This window comes from Athalia rosae, chromosome 6 (assembly GCF_917208135.1).
Source record: "Athalia rosae chromosome 6, iyAthRosa1.1, whole genome shotgun sequence".
Lineage (NCBI taxonomy): Eukaryota > Metazoa > Arthropoda > Insecta > Hymenoptera > Athaliidae > Athalia > Athalia rosae.
Genome location: NC_064031.1, coordinates 6,035,673 through 6,056,720, shown reverse-complemented (window position 1 = coordinate 6,056,720; position 21,048 = coordinate 6,035,673). Strand labels below are relative to the sequence as shown.

The 21,048-nt window shown below is 42.9% G+C and overlaps 1 protein-coding gene across 3 annotated transcripts in view; it reads right to left on the bottom strand.

Moving 5' to 3' along the window:
- LOC105693012 (prolyl 4-hydroxylase subunit alpha-1) overlaps positions 1–21,048 on the bottom strand; it is an 87,206-nt gene that overhangs the window by 44,509 nt on the left and 21,649 nt on the right. The window contains exon 1 of one of the 3 annotated variants that reach the window (XM_012412640.3): positions 19,783–20,290. The exons of the other annotated variants lie outside the window; for them this stretch is intronic. The gene's annotated coding sequence lies outside the window, so the exon portion shown is untranslated. Of the gene's footprint in view, positions 1–19,782; positions 20,291–21,048 lie in introns of those variants that run through there. 3 annotated transcript variants of the gene reach the window in all.

Below are 21,048 nucleotides of genomic sequence, written 5' to 3'. Positions count from 1 at the left end.
CAATCCTGCAGCAGTATTTCGTTTGCTGGTTATATGTATAGTAAAACGTTTTCCAAACGTTTCAATTGTTCGATCGCGGACGCACTGCACGTTTTCGCGCGCACGACGCGAAGGCAAAAGTCCGTTCAAAGTTCGACGTACGAAATAATAATAATAATAATAACAACAGTAATAACAACAATAACGACGCGAAGGAGAAGGAGCTTCTGCTTTTTCGCGGAGTTAATATATTCATAAATATATATAGGGCCAGGCTGTGTGTACCTGCAGCAGGCGCCTTCAAAGTGCCGTCGAAACGGTCGTTGGGATCTGAGAGAAGAAGCGAGAGATATTTTTCTTCATTTCTCTTTTCTTTTGCACTAATTATCCGTTGAAAGTCACAATTAAGAGGGTTGCCATTTTGTTCCTTATTACACTTTCCCGGAATAAAGAGCACCGAGCTGCCGCCCTGTTTTCATACACTTCGCATTCGCTTATACCCTGAAATTGTCGTTGGAAGAATTCAAAGGTTTCGATCATGATTGCGAGTCCACGGAGGTTGGACCGTTCTAACAATAACTGATGATAAAAAATGTTTAAGGTTCAATATTTGATCGCTAATCACGAATTTCTCTCGATGTCGATTTGGTTTCTGTTTGCCGATTCTCAACAAAATCTATCAGATCATACGTCAGTGTCTGTTAACATTTTTTGAAACGTAACGAGATTTTGAAATCAGATATTCTATTGAAATGAATGAACAAATTTTGTCAGATTATGAGAAAATTCCGGGAATTCCGTCGAATGAAATTCAATTCCTCCGAGTCGGCCGAAGTCCTGTTATACCGACCGATTTCGAGTATCCTGCGGGGGACTGCAAGCTCTCCGTTTTGCAGTATTTTTTGTTTTTTTTTCTTTTCGTCTCGTTTCTGCAAGGGGGGATTCTTCTTCGATGTCGGATGTTAATCTTCCTCACGACGGAGTATACGTATATACATACGGTCCGGATATCCCGTAGGTACGCGTGGGGGCGTTTCCGATTTTGCGGAGTATCGGATAGATCTTCGGAAGTTGACTGTGCGCAAATATACGCCCGTCGAGTTACAACGCGGCGTTTGGCATTCGCGGAACGTTGTACCGTACGTACGGGGGGGGGGGGGAGGGGGGGGGGGGGGGGGGGCAGAGCGGAGCGGGACAACAATTCGGGGATGTTCGAAATCGAGTTGGGCTAACTTTTGACGGTGAGGAACTATCTCTCAGCTGGCTCCGCGACGCTCTCCTGTCTTCCGGATAATACGCGAAAGGAAAATGCGCTCGCTCGCTTTATGCTTCACTGCAGTTCTCGATTGGTACACGAACTATGTGTGTATAATAAAGGCGTACAGCTAATACCGTGAAATCCCAAGTATTACACGACTATAACCTACGTTGAATGCGAGGACCGACTCGGGACTCTATCGCTAACCTATAGATTCCGAATTTCCTATTCGTTTTACATTCATCGAGCTGTGATGTCTGACAATAAGCAAATATTACCTGGATGAAATTCGTGTGGGTTGTATCCGACGATTCTGGTACAGGCGGCATCAAAATTCGAAAATGACCATCCCGATATACGTATTTACATATCACATGCTAAATACATACGTATAGCTATATATGCAATAAATGTGAGTGCGGTGACTGATTGCGAATCCGGCATATTTTTGCATCGCGCGGTATAAAATTTATATCCCGCGGCGGGAATCGATCGATTGTGTACACGTGTATATATATATATACATGTATATAATATTTGTTATATACGTAGTAAATTTTAGTAAACAAACGAATAAAGTTTCGGGAGCGTTACCGGCGTATAGAATTGGATTGCAGTAGAACGAGGCGACATTTTCACAATAGGTACGGACGTGATGAAAAATTCTTTTTTCGACGCATCGCGCAATCGTCCGATGGGGGTAAAAATGGGCGGAAACAAAAAAAGCGGTTTTCAAATTCCGAAAGAAACGGTCGATGATTTCGCAAACCGAAGCTTTGCAAAATCTTGTGAAACTTTTCGAAAAGCCGCACAGATGATGCGGAAGTGAAAAACGCAAGAAGCTGAGGTAATAAAATAGCGTCGAAGGGATCGTAGGTCGTATCGCCACTCGGTAATAGGAAACTGCGAATGTTGTCTGCTTTCGGGTTCCGTTGCGAGACGGTAAATCGAGTTTAATCTGACCTCGTGAACCGGGATTGGAATAATTTCTTGGCTCAGCATCTGTTCGTTCGCTCGTTTACCCCTCCGTAAACGGTAATAAAAAATGTCGCGTGCCCGGCTTGCCAACATTACGTCACCGACACTCCGCATTCGCAATTTAGACCATTTTTACCGATTTTATTTCAGACGCGGCGCACCGCCAGACAAACGACGCGCGCGATATCGTTTCCGTATACATGTATTGCGGTCAATAAACGCTCGTCAAAGTCGGATTAAAGAATCTTCGCTCGTCGAATCATTCCGTATCCCCGCATCTCCTTTTCTCTGTCTTTAAAAAAATCTCAACTGCACCGGTTCCGTCTCCGTATAACTGCCATTTTTATAATGCATCTGCTTCGTATTCCGAGAACACGCGGGCAGACCCCATGCAGCGCGCATACAGTACCTGCTACTTTTCGTCCATTTTTTTCTTTTCTCCCATTTTTTTACTACACGCCGTTCATTTTTTCGCGTTAAATTTTATTCCTTAGATATTTAAATATATTCGCGGCACTTTGAGCACGTTCCTACGTTCATTCATATTCCCGGCAGCCGAGGTACCGTTGCCGATTCCCTCTCTCTTATTTATATATACTCTCCTTTTTTATGAGCTTTGTTTTAATTTCTTCGTCGGCGTCCGTCTTCGCCCTAATTTTCCGTTCGGCTCCAAACAGCGATTCCGTAGGTTCCGCTCTCGAGATTTCTACGAGCCGAAAATTAAGTTCAGCTGCTCGACAGCTTCTTCTCTGCTCGATAACGACGCTCGTTGGCCTACGTGATTCTGGTCTCGTTCTTCGCTTCTATCGGCCGACGCGCCCCCCCACGAAACGCCGGCAAAAACACTCGACGCGAACGGTTCGAAAAAAAAAAAAAAAAAAAAAAAAATAGAATAAAAATTTACCAAGAGACAAGCGCCGATCTACTCGCCGAGAACACATGAACCCATTCAAGAGGAATCCGATCCTCACTCGCCGCGCTATTTTAAACCATATCGCAGATTATACGCGTACGTATGTAACGTACAACGCGTAATACGTAATACGATAAACGCCGTGTTCGATAAGGAAAGCTTTAAACTTGAAGTATATATTTTTCTACGGTCAAGTGAACGGTGTCTGTATACGACACGCGCACTTGTAGGAGCCATTTCCGATCTGATTTATCGTATGATTTGTTCTGCGATCGTAATGCCCATTGAAAGATGGGAATATTGTATACTGACCGCGAAATTAAATGGCTTCCGATTTTTTTTTTCTAGGGGACCCATAAAGGTCTTCATCCCTCCGTCCGAACTATATATATACAATTTTGGTACACCGTCGGTAATGTGGGTCCCGAGAGTCCTGCCGACATTTTTTTTTTCTTTTTTTTTTCTCAAAAAGAAACGTTGAATGAACGTGTGAGAAAATTCTGAATTACGTAAAAGTGAGATATTTGGCGCCGCGCGCTTACGCGCTACTCGTATTCGATAATCTCTCCGTATGAGAATAACAACGAGTGTATGTTTATGAATATTTATCCTATCGCAGAGCGTAACGCGTTTCGGGTCAAAATCTTCTTCCTGGACGGCGCCGCAGTCGTCGACGCGATTCGAGAACTTGCCGGAGCAGCAATAGCAGCCGTACACACACGCGCTATCGCAATCTAGTTTCTTCTACTATTTTTACAGACAAATATCAATCGCCTCGTAGTTCACATCGTAGTCGTACATAATTACAGCGACGCTCACTCGACGTAGAAAAATTCATTCCAAAATTTATACATTTTTAAAACGCGCAACGAAATTGAAACAATCGCAAACTTTTTTGCTTTTTACTTCTTCGTTCTTCGCGATCGAAGTCTCTTTTGTTTTTTCCCAGATTGTAACGGTTTTCCATTTTTTATCTCACTACGGAAAGAAAAAAAAAAATAAAAGAAAATGAAACGAAAACTTGGCGGCGATACGTAATCGCATAAGTAACAATCGCATGGAAATTCGGTAATTGTGTACGATGACGTAATTTGGCGCGCGAATCTCTAGCTCTGTCTTGGCGAAGAATTTCCTAAATTTTAAAACTCTGTACCATCTAGCGTAGTTTGGGTTTCAACGAGCGCGCCTTCGCGAAGGGAAACCTAACGTCGACGGTATTAAATCAGATTTAATTATCGTCAATTATCATCATCCGTATACGGACTGTGTATAATAAAAACGAATTCTCCTCGGAGATTTGTCGGGAGACTTCGAAAGCCCATTCCGGAATCGTGTTACACGTCGCCGATGTGCAGCTTGAGCTGCGGTCGCGTAATAATACGTCACGGGATTCGCCGTAACAGATGTATATTATAATTTCTTCTTCTTCAGACACGACGGCCGCAGTGCAAGGACTCCACCTCTCGTGGTATTCGACAACGCGAAGAACGTCGGAACCAGAGATCGGCAAAAAAAAAAAAGTTCTCATTTTCCATATTTCCATTTTTTCTATTCATGTGATTGATATTGAAAAATTTTCTATTTTGTTGGAACTAAAAAGAAACACAATTTGAAAATTCATTATTTGAAAAATGGAAAATTGAAAAATATAAATTTCCAATTAAAGTCGAAATGAAACCTTTTTCAAATTGAATTTTTTTTAGTTCCAATAAAATTGAAAATTTTTCAATATAAATTACATGAATTGAAAAAAATTTTATGGAAATATGGAAAATGAGAACTTTTTCTTTTGCCGATCTCTGGTCGGAACGTCGGATCGACAAAATATCTTAAAACCACGAGGGGAGCGCGCTAGGGCACCACAAAACCAAAAAAAAAAAAAGACGAGTAATTATTCCCAGAAATATGCGAATTGCTGAACCAATTTTTTATGAAATTAGGAGTCCTTGTTACCACCTTTTCCTCTGCTCAATTCTCATCGATCAATTATTTTCCATTGATACGATGCGAAGGAACATAATTGCGGACCATGTGAGGGTAGAAAAAAAGCATTTCGAAAAACGCGCTTATTAATTTCCGCGTTCCGCTCGCGGAGTTATAATTGCTGGGCCCGGGATCGTATCGTCTGGGAGCCGAAAGTGAGAGAGAGCGTCCTGGAAGTGTGCGGATGTTTCGTTCAATACATATATATGTATACATACACATATACGCGTGAGTATAATATATCTATATATACGAGCGTAGACAAAACTCGAGGAGAGAAAAAGAAGTATGCGCGGTTAGTGATTAGGTCCCTGGGGAAGATGCGATAAATTGTCGGTCGTTCCCCCGAGATAAAGAGACAATGATGGAGAGAAATCGAAAGAAAACGGGCAATCTAGGACAGAAGGAGAGAAACGTACGCGTAGGGAGACGAAATAAATAAACGATGAAATAAATACGGAGGGCGTTAAAAAAATAAATAATTACTCTCTCGAGCGCGTCAATTTCGCGCGAATCATCAACGGCGACGGAAGCCGCCAATCTGGACAAAAGTATAAAGAGGTATAGTATGCGTCGATTTTGCACTCTTTGTTGTTTCGTTTATAATTTTACCCAGCGAAATCACGCGGCGCCTCGGTTGTATTTTTTCCTCCGATTTTTTCGAGGCCTATTGTATTCCTGTGCGTACGTACGCAGCCTCGTATATATTTCATTCGAGAAGAGGTACGACCCCGGGAAGTTTCTCTAAGAAAAGTAGAGACGGTCGGGCACTTGATTATTCATCGTAATAGCCATCGGAGCCATTGGGACGCCATTGTGGTTAACATTCGTGAAAAAATAAAAGGCTCGTTGAGTCGTGCGGAATAAGAGAGTGAATTACTAACAGCCGTATATAGGTCGAAAAGCAGTAAGCATTTGGCAGGCAGTTCGCACTCTCATTATCATAAAAACACAGTGCCACTTTTTTTATCACATGTCATTACCTAAAAAACCGATGAACCGGATATAAATCCTGTTACAGTACACAACGCGAATGGTCCACAGATAATTTCATACCGTTTCCTTCCTTTTTCGTTTCCGTTTCACCGGCCATAAGAAGAAATATACTCGAATATATCCCATCGATTATACCGTTATGTGTACAATAAAATCTTTACCTAAGGGGTGGGCGGAAAGAAAACACAACCGGCCACTTTCGATACGCCAAACTCGACCGGAGAAAAAATAAATAAAAAGGACACCATCTCAATTCGGGTGTTGCATGAGAATAAGATCTATCTACGGATCGATCCAAAGTCAAACAGACGGCGACGTATTTTTGATATTTTGAAAAATTTCTTACTCATTAATGCTCCGAATGGTGTATTTGAAAAAAAAAACCAAATTATTCTTGGTCAGAAATAATGAGCTTTCGAATATTCTTGCTGCATTTATCTTATCGTATATGATTCCCATTGGAGAGATGATCGGAGACCAAAGAACTTGAAATTGGTTGTCAGCGATGACTAATTATGACCTTTACAACTGTGAGTCGACGTAACATTTTCTGTCGCAGTAACACGACTGTTTTACTGCTCAAGTAACATAGGGATTATATGGAGTCCGGGATTATGGAGTCCGAATCTCTCAGACCCTCTGTGACGAATAATTCGCGTTGATCAAAACGCGACAGAGAATTGACGTTTCGAAAAACTGGCTACCGGGATGACGAAGAAATGGTTAAATCCTAATTTTTTTCTGCGTCTCCATCTTTCTTTCCTTCTTTTTTATTTTTCCCCATTCAAAGTAAAAACTTCGCCACACAATGAGATTGATCCTGACCTTGAATTTTGCGGTGAATTTTTCAAAATATCTATTCAAAAATTTCCGGAGCGGAAAAAAAAACCTGCGAGGTCCATGGACCGTACATTCATTTTATAGGTACGTAGTATTTATTCATTCGCGTACATCGATCAGAGTTTTTTGAGCCTTCGATAAATTTTGGCTCGGAGTTTCAATCGGCGGTGAAACTTTTGCTGCAGATCTTCGCTGATCCCAAGATGAGGCGGTTTAGCCGATCGGGAATTTTTGCCCTATAAGTTACCCGCGCACTCGATATGCGTTCGCGATAAATCAGTAGCAGCAGCGTTCGAGAATCTTCTATCACTGAGTTACAAAAAAATGTCGAATAACCCTCGAAAAGTCGGGGCTGAACTACGAGCGTACCGAGCGCACCGAAGTCGGCTAAGAGAATATGTATGTAGAGTGGGATTGAAACCGACTCCGCGCAACCTCATGTAGCAAGAAGCGTCTTGTTTTTTTTTTTTTTCTATCCTCGTTCTTCCGGCCATCGGCAAAGCTGCTGCCGCTGCTGCTGTCGTCGTACGCTGCAGCAATGCGCGGTAAAACAATCGTACCCGCGTACATATACATATGTATATAATGTATACATAGGTATACAAAGAGACGTCATGGAACAGCAACAATAACAACAACGGGGACGACGACGACGACGACGACAACAACAACAAATACCGTAGCGAAGTGTGAAGAGTCGGGACTTTGGAACGTCGGGCGAGCTGGAAATGAGAGGAAAACTGGGGAAAAAAAAAAGAAGGAACAAAGAGATTTTCGCAGAGAGAATCACGGAACTGGCTTCGTTTATTCGGTATACCCTTTTCCGAAATGTTAAAGGAATACGTTGTACGCGCGCTGTATGCATCGCACGGCGCGCGTACGTTATACTTATTTACTTGTACCGCGTATGCACACATACACATAGGCAGTATGTAAAATGTAACGCATATGAATATGACGTCGAGCGCGAGACACAGGATGGTCGGTTGTTAGCTGATATCCGTTCGTCCGCTGCATTCGCGGTGGGAGAGGGATTTTAAGTGCTGCGCTCGAGGCTTTGACCGGAACTCATTTTCAGCTTCTCGACCACAACACAGAGCGTTATAGGTGCTGCGACGTACGGTACACGTGATATGAGACGACGCAAGTATGTATGTAAATACATACATATATTTGCCGTATACGGTAGTGACGCGCTGCACTAGCGATGAGTCGTGAATTTTTATCGCGAGCTTTTTTTTTCCTCCCCCGTTTTGTTTTTTTTTGTTTTTTTGTTTTTTCTCGTCGTCGTCATGTTTTTTCCTTCGACTGTTGCAGCGCGGACGGCGGGTTAGCGGGAAATGAGAAAGATCGACTTTTTCCTCCTAGATTGCGAGAGGGTGAAGAAAAATAAAGTTCGAAGAGGCGACAGGTCAGCTTAACCTTAAGTCGAACCTCGTACGCGCGGACGAAAAGAAAATAACGCGAAACCGTTTATTAGGAACGTATCAAGCCGTGCGGTACGTACACACTGGCCTACCGTATACGTCGCTATAGGTATACCACCGCCATACGCCACGCGGACGGTTTAGTTTTGTCGGGATCGATTCGTCCGCGGCGAAATCCGTCTTCGCAAAATCTCGAGGATTTAAATTCCATACCTCGGCTGCGGGACGGTCGAACTACGCTACGCACAGCGTAACTCCGCTTATCGTGCCAATGGCGAGGAATAAAAATAGGATTTCGGTGGGTAACAACTGTTTCCTTCGTGGAACGGGGGGGTTTTTACTTCCGACGCAAAAAAAAAGGAAAAAAAAAAAAAAGAAAAAAATGAAGCAAAGATGCAATCCGAGAAAATTGTCCCGTGAGAAAGCCGAATTTATGTTCGTGTTTTCGGTAGGGTTTTTCTTCGCTCGCGGTGTTTTTTTTTTTTTCCCTAACCAGAAATGGTAAATCATCGCGGGTGAAGCGCGTATATCACGTCGTGCACAAACGAAGGAGGTCGATGACCGAGCGTTACATATATTCCGTATTAGAAGCGCATTAGATATGGGAGAATAATAAAGTGCGCGAACGGGAGGTAAATTATAAAGATGCGATCTCTGGGGATCGCTGGATAAGAGAAAAACCCGGGGGGGGAGTTTTTGATATAGTTGCGGTTTTGGGCTCGTTCGAGATAGAAAGGTACCTACACATATATTAAGGGAGAAAGGGGCTTGGAAAGATTCCGGGAGATTCGTAAAAAGAGAAAATACCCCATTCTCTCATCCCTCCGATGCCGAATCTCGCAATTATATCTTCTCTCATAAGATCGCTCGCCGCGCGCTCGCATACGTAGTATATACGAAAGAAAGTGTGAAAAAATCCAGCCGCCGCTAGGCGAGAAAAGTCAAAAGATTTTCACGCCGCGCGAGCCGAAACTACAGCGATGTTCGCGGGTGTACGGAGCCGCGGAAGGAGGAAGAACCGGCAGTGATATGAGAAAATGAAAAACGTGGCCAATGAAAAAGTACCTGTCAGATGCACGTTAAAAAATACAAAACTTCTCGAATGAAATTCGCGACCCCGGAGATATATATTTTATATTATTCAGTCTGTAAATTGCAAGTCTTCCCGTTCGCGATCGTCTCTTATAGACCCCCTCGGGTCCTCTTCTTCGCCTTGTACACCGTGAAGGGAGTCATAAGTAGGGAAACTAAATGCGACCTAAAACAAAAGACAGGCGGGTCCGAAGGATCTCAAGTCTCCGGCTCCTCTCCACGCCCCTTTCCCATCTACATATCTCCCTTTCGCTCTCGCTTTCCCTTTCGCTTCCCCTATCTGTAACTTCCACCCCTTTCTTTTTCGCCCTTCCGCCCCCTCCCTACTTCCTCCCTCCCCCCCCCCCGTCGGCTTCTATCGCCGAGTTTTTTACTCTCTGAAATTCTATCGGCGAGTCTAGTTGATCCACGCGACCCCGCGGTGCGGTGGCCTGTCTCTCTCTCGTCGAGAAAAAGACAAAAAAAAAGACAACGCGACGATGTTTCGAACTTCGAAAAAGATGTCGCGAATTTTATTTTTATTCTCTTCCTAACCTCTACCCAACTATTCCCCCTTTGTCGTGTATCTTTTTTTTTATCCTAGAAAATCCGCCTTTCTTATAAAGTATGTGAGGTTCGGAAAATTTATAGAAAAATTCCGAAAAATTTTTTTCCCTCCGCTATAAAAATCTGCGTCTTTAGATTCGTTGAAGTATACCTGTATACGAAGATCAGGGGTTTGACAGTTGTCGATCGGAAACCGGAAATGGGATCAGATTGAAAAGCTCGCCGACACACCTATACTCCTTCCAAGCATCCTCTTCAAATTTCAACAAAATCGGTTCGCCGGTTTGACCGGAATCCTGCTCACGAGAAATTCGGTTACACGTACACATATCTTAATCATAACTGAAACTGTTAGACACTAGGCGATATGATTTAGTTTGGCGCAAAATATCCCTAGGGGAATTTACAGCATCCATTGAACGTAAATTTCACTAGGGATATTTTGCGCCAACCTAAATCATTTCGCGTAGTGACTAACTACTTCAGTTATGATTAAGGTATGTGTACACCCTGCACTTCGATGTGACGATTTTTGGGGTGACGAATTACGTTGCACTTTCCATACCACCGATTGTGCCGAAAGAAGAGAAGGAGTAGAAAAATTCTAGCGAGGATCAGGGACCTGATCACATTGACTCGGAATGCCCTATAGACGGATAAATTATTATTCCTTCATTCCATACGATGGTTCCCCGCTACTTATACTGCACTCTCGCTGCAGAGAGCACAACGCAGCGTGTGGGTTTATCTCACAGGAAAAGAGACAGTTTATAGATATCTTTTTTAGTATGCTATCCACGGAGTGGTGACCCGATAGAGCACTCTTCTATCGATACGCGACAGCTACGGTAAGTATTGGACTACTTCACACCGAAATCTAATCTTTCATGTTTCGAGAAACAATCGAGGATTCGAATGACCTCTGAAACCTGAATCATAGAGAACCGACGTGTCCGTATAAATACAGAAGTTCGATCGACCAAGTCGTTAGTCCTATTTTCATATCGAAATATGTATAGATTAACGGGGATGAGAATCAACAAAAAAAAAAATAAAGTTCATTTAGTTTCGCAGCATCGCGAAAATACACGTTTTATCGGAGGGGACGTTTCACTCCGCTGGGCGAGTTTCAGACGGTACACAGCGACGAGTTGAATGGGAAAGAGAAAATAACAAAAATGCAGGAAAATTTTTTCTACCAGCGAATGACGGATGCCAATTTTTAGTTTCATTTCAGAACAATGAACAACAGGCGAACTCTCTACACTCCGTGAAACTCACGACGATTCCGGGGAAAACGATCCGGGATGAATAAACGGACGCCGCGCCGGTTCATGCACTGGATATTGTTGCCACTATTGTACGACTTCGGTGTTGTATGAAGCTAACTTCACGCCGTAGCGTACGAGAATCTAACCACCCCTGACGTTTCGAAAATGAGAGACACTGGCCACGCTTTTTGCGAGGTTTGACGGTATCGAGGGATTCGGTGATTTTCAACATCCCCCCCCCCACACCCCCCCTTGACCTCTGGCTCAGGGTAAGAAGCAAGACGAAACCGCCAGCGGTTCGTCGAATTGAAACGCTATAAAAATGTTATCGTTCGGTGCATATTAAATCAAAATCGTTCGATTCGTTGACGAGCAATTCGGTGAGAATGGTTTCGTGAATTGACAAAAAACGACACCTCAAATTATACATGAAATATGATCATCGGCTTGGATACGGTTTTGAGGTGCGTGACTAACGTACGTACGAAGAATGGCGCAAAGTACCGACTGCACTTTGAAGGTGACGAATGATTTGCACACCATTTATAACAAATATGTTCATATGAAAAAACAGGGGAGGAGTAGAGGGATTTTAATGCCGATTGTGACACGATTCGATCAAACTTCTTTCGCACTGTGTATATCCCACACACTAACACAGGTGAGCACGTATGTACATGAGGTAATTGATGTTTGTTGATCACGTGACTACCAATCATTGTTTTTGTTACAACTACTGGAAAGAACTATAGACACGATGTCAAAAAATAGTCCCTCTTAATTTCTTTGTTCTTTCTTTTTTCATTCCTCTACAAACTGTTCGTCATCGGGAGTGTGTGTTTTTTTTTTTTTTTTTTTTTTTTTTAAATGAAACATCAACTGCACTTCCGCATATTCATGGTTACGTCGAATCAAACTGTCACACATATATCTACGAATACTTACGCGCGAAACAATTATCTTCTCTACGTTAGAATACACATTGAATTGATATAGAGCGCAACAACTTCTGAACGACGTGGCGCACGATGCCACAGATTGACCCCAGAGGGCGGCGTTTAGAGGTTAAGAACCCCATAGAAATCTACAACCATGTGCGTTGCGATTTCGGCCTCGAGTCAGTGTCAAATCTCCGGACGAAGCCCGAGTCCATCTAGATGTATAGGTATGTTATGTTCAGTACTATACCTGTAAGAAATAAATAACCCTTAAGCTGTTTGATGTCATTCAAAATGTCGGAAATGCGTACGCAGTATGTGCCGGAGGATGTTGATAACGATCACGATTGCGATGACGATGTAACATTGACGATAGTGTCGAGTGTCATCGTCCGGAGTTTCGTGAAGTCAAAATGAATAAAATTCCAATAACATCGGTGCGCGATGAAAACTCCGGAGACGAAGTGGAATCTGCGCCTTGTATACTCGATTGGATGATTAGAGATCCAACTCGAAGACGTGCCGATTCAATACGGGCGGATCATACGTGTCATAAAAATTTATAACGGAGATATTTGACAAGGCTTTGTTTCCGATATTGATCGGAAGCTGCATCTCGGTAACGTGATCCCTCCTCTAACGTAGAAGAGATTTTCTTACGACTCGCCGTGAATCCCGATGGCTGGAAATTTCTCGAAATCCACTTTTACGTAGATATTCTACGTACGCTTGCGTATGCACAGACGGAAAAGTGCATGACCTATCTCTGTTTTTCTTCTACTCACTTTCCGAGCCCTGAACTCGGGAATTGTATTGTACACATGTACGTACGTGTGTATATATGGAGCATTCCGCGTCAAAACGAAGACGCGTCAACTTACTGGTCTCCGATTGCCTTAGAAATTCTCTTCGACATAGTTTTTTCTAACCAGAACCCACAGCCCATAGCATTTTTCTCGGCAGAGCTCCCATTTTTGAATTATGCATTTTTCGAAACTCACAATCTTTACGAAAACAAAAATTTTTATGTTTGTTTTTTTCAATGACAGCTCATTCTAGCGAAAAAATTATAAGGTTTGAGATGTTCAGTTTGAGACAAACTTTCTGGACAAGTAATGATTGCATCTTTAGCGTCAACGAATTCGACGCTATATTAATAAAAAAATACGAGAAATCAATCGATTTTATCAAACTTTCGATGACTCCGAGGGGTCTCAAAATCCATGCCCGGACCACTCATTAATGGCAAAAGTCAAGATTTCTAAAAGCTACGATTTATAAACAAAAACTATGACCACGAAAACACGACTTGAAAGTTTCAATTCCATCGTCAAATTCCGATCATTCGTTCTCGAGACATGATAGAAAACGTAAGTGCGGGTTGAGTAGCTCGAGATTTCATATTTCAGCGGGCCGCGCTCGAGCGCCCTCGATCTTGTTCGTATTTCTGCCACTCTGCGGCGCACCGCTTCGCTAAATTTCTCGCAGTAGAAATGAGTTTAAAGTTTCATTGGGTGTTCGCACTCGGTAAGCATATCAGTAACGAGCTGTAGCTCAATTATGAAAAAGAATATCTGTATCGCACTTCCCGAGATCCTGTTTTGACACGTGCGTTGAGCATTTCGAGCGTCGGCACGTCCAGGAATTTAAAAATAATTTATGGCTCTTCAATAGATGATAAGGTGTGAAATTCTATTATTTGTTACTTTTTTGCTGCTATTGTTAGCAGGTGTCAGACGACCTGTTAGAAGTCTTGTTCACGCTGCATAAATTAACTCTCTGCGTTCATCCGTTCAGCGGCATCCCTTTGCAATAATATTCCTGCGAAATTCTATACAACCTTTTAAGAAATTAAATATGTGAAAATTTAGTAGTTGATTAGATAAAAATACACTCAGAAAATTAAATTCTGTCGCATTTTGCAAAAAAAAAAAAAAAAGGTCCAAATGAATTTTTGTTTTTGTGTATTGGGTTATTATACATTATGAAAGGGTGACCGACAATTTATTCGTTTATTTGAGAGCTCACGATAATTAACACCATTATTTCGTTTGATCTGAAATTATTAATATTCAAATAATATCTTTGATTTATTGTTAGAACGGTCAGTTATTCGCCGACTTGTTTTTTTCAGAACGAAATAATTGAGATATCCCGATTGGTTCTAATCTTTCAGCTCAACTTACAATTGGTCGACTGATTCGGGTTTCTGAGATCAAACTAAAGATATTAGTTGTCATTGAAAAAACAAACATCAAAATTCTGGTTTTCGTAAATTTAAAAAAATGCACAATTCAAAGACGAGAGCTCTGATTGGAAAATACTCTTGGGTGTGGGTTCTGGTTGGGAAAAACTATGTTTAAAACAATTCTAAAAGCAATCGGAGACCGGTAAGTTGAAACGTCTTCGTTTCGTCGTGGAATGCCCCATATAAGTACATCGATGCGCTCGCGTCGTTACAATTGAATCAGGTCAACGCGTCAACACAGTACTATATACGAGATGATCAATTGAAATAAACCGAGGAACGAAAAATCTTTAAACAGTAATCCGCATCGACTCTGAGCGCGGGAATTCCAGCATGCACCAATTAAATGGTTGACCCTATAATAGCGATGCTACCCAAGGGGGTGGCGAAGCAGAGGATTACTGATCGTTATGTACTACGTACGACGTGCGGTATACCTATATTGGAATACCGACGGTTCCTATAGCATCGGCTATTTTCAACGACAGCTGATTCACGAATAGTCGCTGCACAGTAATTAACGAAACCGAAGAAAAAAAATTCTTGCGAAATAGTGCTACGTTGCGAAAATTCTCTGAGAATTTTTTTTCTTATTCCTGAACTATTATACCGTTCGAGATTCCCGATCGAAATATTTTATCCTTCTGTATATCTCCTCTAAAATAGTTCACGCGATAATATAAAGTTGAAAATTAGATCGAATATTCCAAAGTCACCGTTTCGAATTTTCGAAATTTGGTCTAAAATTTGTAACCAATGACACAGTAATTTGAAAAAAGAAAAATTCTGTCACCCAAGATTTTCGGATCCGATGGCGCTATACCTTGCATTTTGAAAACGTAACATCAGATTCGTAGTCGGTGACCCTAAAAACCGACACATTGTTGCCAACTGTCAAGTTTACAATGCGATTTTTTACGTTTTTGATGCGCCATTGTGATTTTTCCCGGCATAACTGTACTTTGGAGAGAAGGGCGATACAGGGGAACGTGGGGCAGAATGGGGTACCGGAAAAATTTTGTGAAATTTCTTTCAAAAGGATCAAAAAGGACTTCAAACATCAAAAAAAAAAAAAGAAAAAGAACAATTCAATTTCAAATAAATATTCATGGTAACGATTTATTTTCCATTTGAACGAATTAACCGAAAACATATTTACGATTGAAAATTAAAACTGGAATATAGTTTTTGAGTTAACGTCAACAAAAGACAATCACTATTTTTTTTTTTTGGTTACTTTTTTTGGAGGGTAACCCGGTTTTCCCCAAATTTTGTTATTGTTTTTTCTTTTTCCTCGGAAATTGAAAAACTGGGTTCTTCCTTCGAACAGAAATAAAATGAGGATTGTTCATTGTCACGAGAGTTTGTCAGGCCGGGGTGACAAACCGATCGTCGATTGAACCGGACACTGCGCAGTGATTAGGAAAATTCATTTTCGACAGAATTCAATACCGCAGCTCTAATTGTCATAGTAGGTAACAACAAAAATGAAAAAGAAAAACGAGAGCGAAAAGATAATGGAGCACAGCTTTTTTTTTTTTTTTTTTTCGTAGAAATTGACCGCACACACGTCACCCTAAATTTCTGCACTCTGATTCACACCGATATAGCTGGTATATGATAATTTTTCCCATCGTACGTACGGATTTCTTTCAAATTGCAGCGGCTATGGGAGTTCAATTCCGAAGGATCGAACGACGTATTCCGATGGTGAACGTACCGTTTCGCACAGGACGTGTATGAATATATTACAAGGACGTGACGTGTAACTGGGATGGTACGCGGCACACACACACACATACGTATGCGAGTATAGGTTCGACAGTGTCAAGCATAGTTTTCATCCGCGCGCGGGTGAGATCTCGAGAGGGTGTCGGAGAAAGCGAGAAAGCGAGAGAGCGAGAGGGAGGGAGGGGGTGGGGAACGGAGCCAAAATGGCACACGTAGCGCGTCGTACGTTGAAAATTATCGCAACGATTATTCGAATTAGCGGTATAGAAGATCGTAGAGATGTGGGATGTGGTGTATAGTAGGTGCAGATGAGGATGGATTTGATTCGCCGATTGCAGCGACTGTTGTGTACGACTTCGTTAGGCGTGAAAATTAAAAGATGAGAAAAATCTACAGCGCGGCGCGCAGCTCGGGACGTGAATTCCGGCGGTGATGTAGAATCTCGCGACGCGCGTGGTTCAGATGTTATCGTGTGAAGCGCGCGGCGTCGCCGTTTCGATTTCTCGTGATTTTCAACGAGTTTGGAATCGGAGAGGAGAGAATAAGAGAGTTTACGAGTTCACGTCGACAGCTGCGCCTGGAAAACTGTACCTACCTCCGGGTTTTGATGGCGCATCGGGAAACATCAGGAAACAAAATACATAACCAACGCGATCGCGAGTCCATGCAATGAAATTCCCGCATGATACGATCCGCATAAAAACGAACCACCCGTTCGGATAAACAGGTGATAACCTGGCGAATTATCGTAACCTTCCGACCTTCGTGGAATCTGTGCCGTAAGGGCGTATCCCACAAAACCGAACGACCAGAGGTTTCGGTATCGGATTTAAAATTTCAGACGAAACGTCCCAAGTCTCTCTTTTTAAATATGAAAATATGTTGAAATATTTAACGAAATGGCGGAGACAGCGATTACCGTTCCAGCGAAAGCGGAAGTGAGACGGAGTCGGGAAGCTTATTGGCTCATCTGTATTCGGTGGGAAAAGTGTCCCCTCTCGAAATTTCATCAAAATCGGTTCGTGGTGGTGCTGGCGAGAAATTCTAACGACCACGACTGCAGGAAAACTCAAAATTAGATAATATATTTCTTTCGAAACTAGATTTCACCGGAAGTAATGCACTTTCGATATATCGGTTTTTCATTTTATTTACTTTTATACGGTACGTATACACACAAGCCTTCACAGCGCGGCACATTCGCAGGTTCTTTTTTGCGGATCACACCCCGTACTTCTGCAGGTTCTTGACCCTCGATATTGTGTACGGCGGCCCGTACGCGTATACCTGTACCGTGTAGGTACGATACGTTTTTTCCCATTTTCTACGTGTACATACGTATGTACCTAACCTAACTCAGAGCGTATACCTACACCGCGGAGCACTCGTATTATCCTCCACCGTCGAGAAGTCGCAAGAATAGATAAACTTGGTACAGGTACGCGCACTCGAGCAAACTATAAGGCGAATTGTATTTGCAGTGGTATAATAAGAAATTTTATTTCAATTTCCCCAAGGGTTGCGGAAAGAGGGAGGGAGGGAGGGAGGCCCGACTGTTCCGTGTAGCCGCAAACCAGCGCAAGTGTTGAACCGGGAAAAGTGTACTCGTCGGTAGCCCGTACATGTAAATATTACACCAACGTCTGGCGTGTGAGAAATTGAAATGTGTAATGTTGCCTGGTTTATATCGCTGGTTTTTCTACTTCTCATCGCTGTAAAAAAAATTCTATTATACGCGAGCGAAGAAAGATTCGTCACGAATTACAGTATACAGGGGTATATGGTGATGGTTGGTCCGTGAAAGTCAAAAACAGCCATCGATTATCTCGAACCCCATGTGCTGCGTAAGGGTTCTAATTCGATTAGCATAAATTAATTCTCCAACTGCAGGTATGTAACCGTATATCTGCGTTACATCTCGTAGCGAATCGCTGGGGGTCACTTCGATCGGTAACAATTACTACCAGATGGAAATGCTCGCGTCGCTTATACCGCTGTAGCAATATTAGAACGATGAGGTGGAGAGATAAAAATTCCGAAACCGGGAAACACGATAAATTCGCATTCGAGTTTTCGGCTAAATTAACTCAAACGTGCGAATCGAGATTCGGATGTACGTACGTACGGTGAGATAACGTCGGAAGTTATCGGTGTAATGCAATTCAAGATTACTAATGAAACAGATGCTCCGTACACTATACGTTCCAAAGCTGCACTCGAGTGTAATTCAAGATGCGGAGAGCTGCCGTGAGGAGTTCTCCGGTGAAGTGCATCGCTCTATGTATTACGTGAACCGCGCGTCAAACTAACAATTAATGAGTATTGCCCTCGCGCCCCGCCGCCTCTTCATTCCGCGGTACGAATAAGGACCAAATCAAGGAACGACTTGAACACCCGTCCGCACCGTGTCCTTGAAAACATGAACACACCACACCCTCAAATACAATGAACCTTATTATTTCACGGACACGGTAGAAATTTTGATAATTGCGATGATCCAATAATCGCAATTCCACGTGAGAGCGGGAGACATGTGAAAAGTTTTCGATTGACGCGAGTGCGTTCGGAGAAAATGCCAGGGACTGCGTAGCTGCAGTTTTGAACGCGGCAGGGTTAATATAGGCGGTCAAGCAAACACGTGCGCCGCACGTGGTTCCGGTTTGATGAGCAGCCATTACAAATAGCAGCTGTTCGAACGAACCGGCTTTAATAAATGGCGCGAATCACCGCTGTGCTTGCAACAATTGCTCAAAAAAAAAAAAAAAAAAAAAGTCCACACTTCAACGTTTCACGATCACTTTTGTTTTTTATATATATATCTATTTGCAGAAAAACTTGTCCAACTTTTCCACATATCGTGTCGTCAGAACTTGGAAAATCCAACACCTTGAAAAAAATGAAAAGTTACACCGTCGAGATTGATGTGGTAGAATTTTTTCGATGAAAAACAATGTCGGAAGAACAAAAGAAAAAAAAGAACAAAAAACAATTCAGACTCCAGGGAGTACGCGAAAATATCGTCGCCTGGGTTATTCTCCGCGTTATTATACAGCGACCGCGAACCATCCACAGTTTTGACTTATGCGCTATACTTTTTCGAAGTGACACGGAGCACTTGGAAGCGTCGCTGTTTAAAGCTGAAAATTTATCGGTCCAGGGGGACCCTAAAAGCTCGACCCTGCGACAAGCGACTGGCTCCCCTGAGCGATAGCGAGGCGTGTACACCGGTGTACGAACATACGGTACGCGTGTGTACCGGACACACGTACACCACCGGTGGAAAACGCGTAAAATGTACCTGCGAAACACGTGCGTATAACAGTCGCCGCGAACTGCAGCGCCTCTCGAAAACGTAAATAACGGCGGAGAGACGACTACGGTCGGTGAAGTGCACGTGTTCGGTGTTCGGCTAACGCGGAAATCGTTTCTTTTTTACTCGAACGGAAGTGACCGGCGGTCTCGTCGAGACCTCCGTCGGCCCCGGATAATAATTAATGAATCAACCGGCCTCAACGACAACGAACGATTTCCGATCGTCGTACGCAAACGGTGTTTCGATGATACGAGCGTCGCGTCACTTACCTGTATTCAGCTAGCGAGAAGACAACGGACTTTTCCCGGCCGGAATCTCAACCGGTTCGAATTTTCACACAGAACTGCCGGGGGATCCGGGAACAGCGAGGTAACGACGAACGCGCGGTAAACGAACACGTGGTGTCTCGGGTCACTGTCGATAATTTCTTCACACTGTAATCTGTGTCGTTTGGCGCGGTTTGAAACAGGAGTAATAGTCAAGTGTCCACGCACCGGATTAGCTCGCGTACGAGGCGGAGAGGAGGTGCCGCGGACCGAGGGCTCGAGTCACTCACGATCAGCCGGTTTGACAGTTATATCGTTCGCTCCCTCCGCGGAATAGTAGATAGAGTAAGTAGTTTGCGAAGATCGAGCCAGCGGATGGCCGTACAACCAGGCCGAGCTGTCGCAGATGACTGCAACTGAGAGCCCTCCGGGAGCCGAACAAGACCTCGCATGGCCTGCAAACGCGAGTCGCGTAGGCGCGCGCCGCGACGCGCAATCACACCGAACTCCGGTACTTGCGTTTTGCATTCCTTTTTACTACGGCGGCAAAAAAGCAGCCGCCGTATAACAGCGTTCCGGGTCAACTTTGCATCTGGAGTCTCTATTAGGCGTAGACATGGGGTCAGGTGATGACAGAAATTCAACGGTTTCTCGTGTGATGTACGATAAGTGTATCGTAATGTTTGCCGGGCTTTGCCCTTTTGAATTGTATTCGCTACCTAAACCTACCCCCAAGTTATGTTCAATTATTTGATACACTTTTTTGTTGATTGATAACGATCTTCGTATTGTAAACAAACCCCGATGTTCGGTCTGATGCCCGATTTCTGACATCGCACAACATTTCTGGAATATAAGCATTTTTCTTCGCATTTTACCTAAACATTTATTCGCTGTATTTATTTGCTCGCATTATTCCGAGCATTTGTCAACATTTGCCTGTATATTTATTGCTTTTGACATTCATTTTTTATGGGCAATTTGATTTGCCTTTAAATATTTCTGATCATCGAAGTTTTATCTAATCGTTCCTAATTTTGCCCTTATTACGCGAATCCGCTGACTATATTTATTTATTTATTCAACCGCTCGACCGTCTTAACGGTATATTTTGTTTACTGTATAGAATTATTGCCTAAATGGTCACGTTGAGGCAGTCTAAGGGTTAAACGTACCCAAAAACCGTATAAGCAAAAGCTCAACTTACTTTGAATTTTTCCGAAGTTGATAGTTGGATTTCGGTCTGATTTGACAGGGCTGAAAATGAAC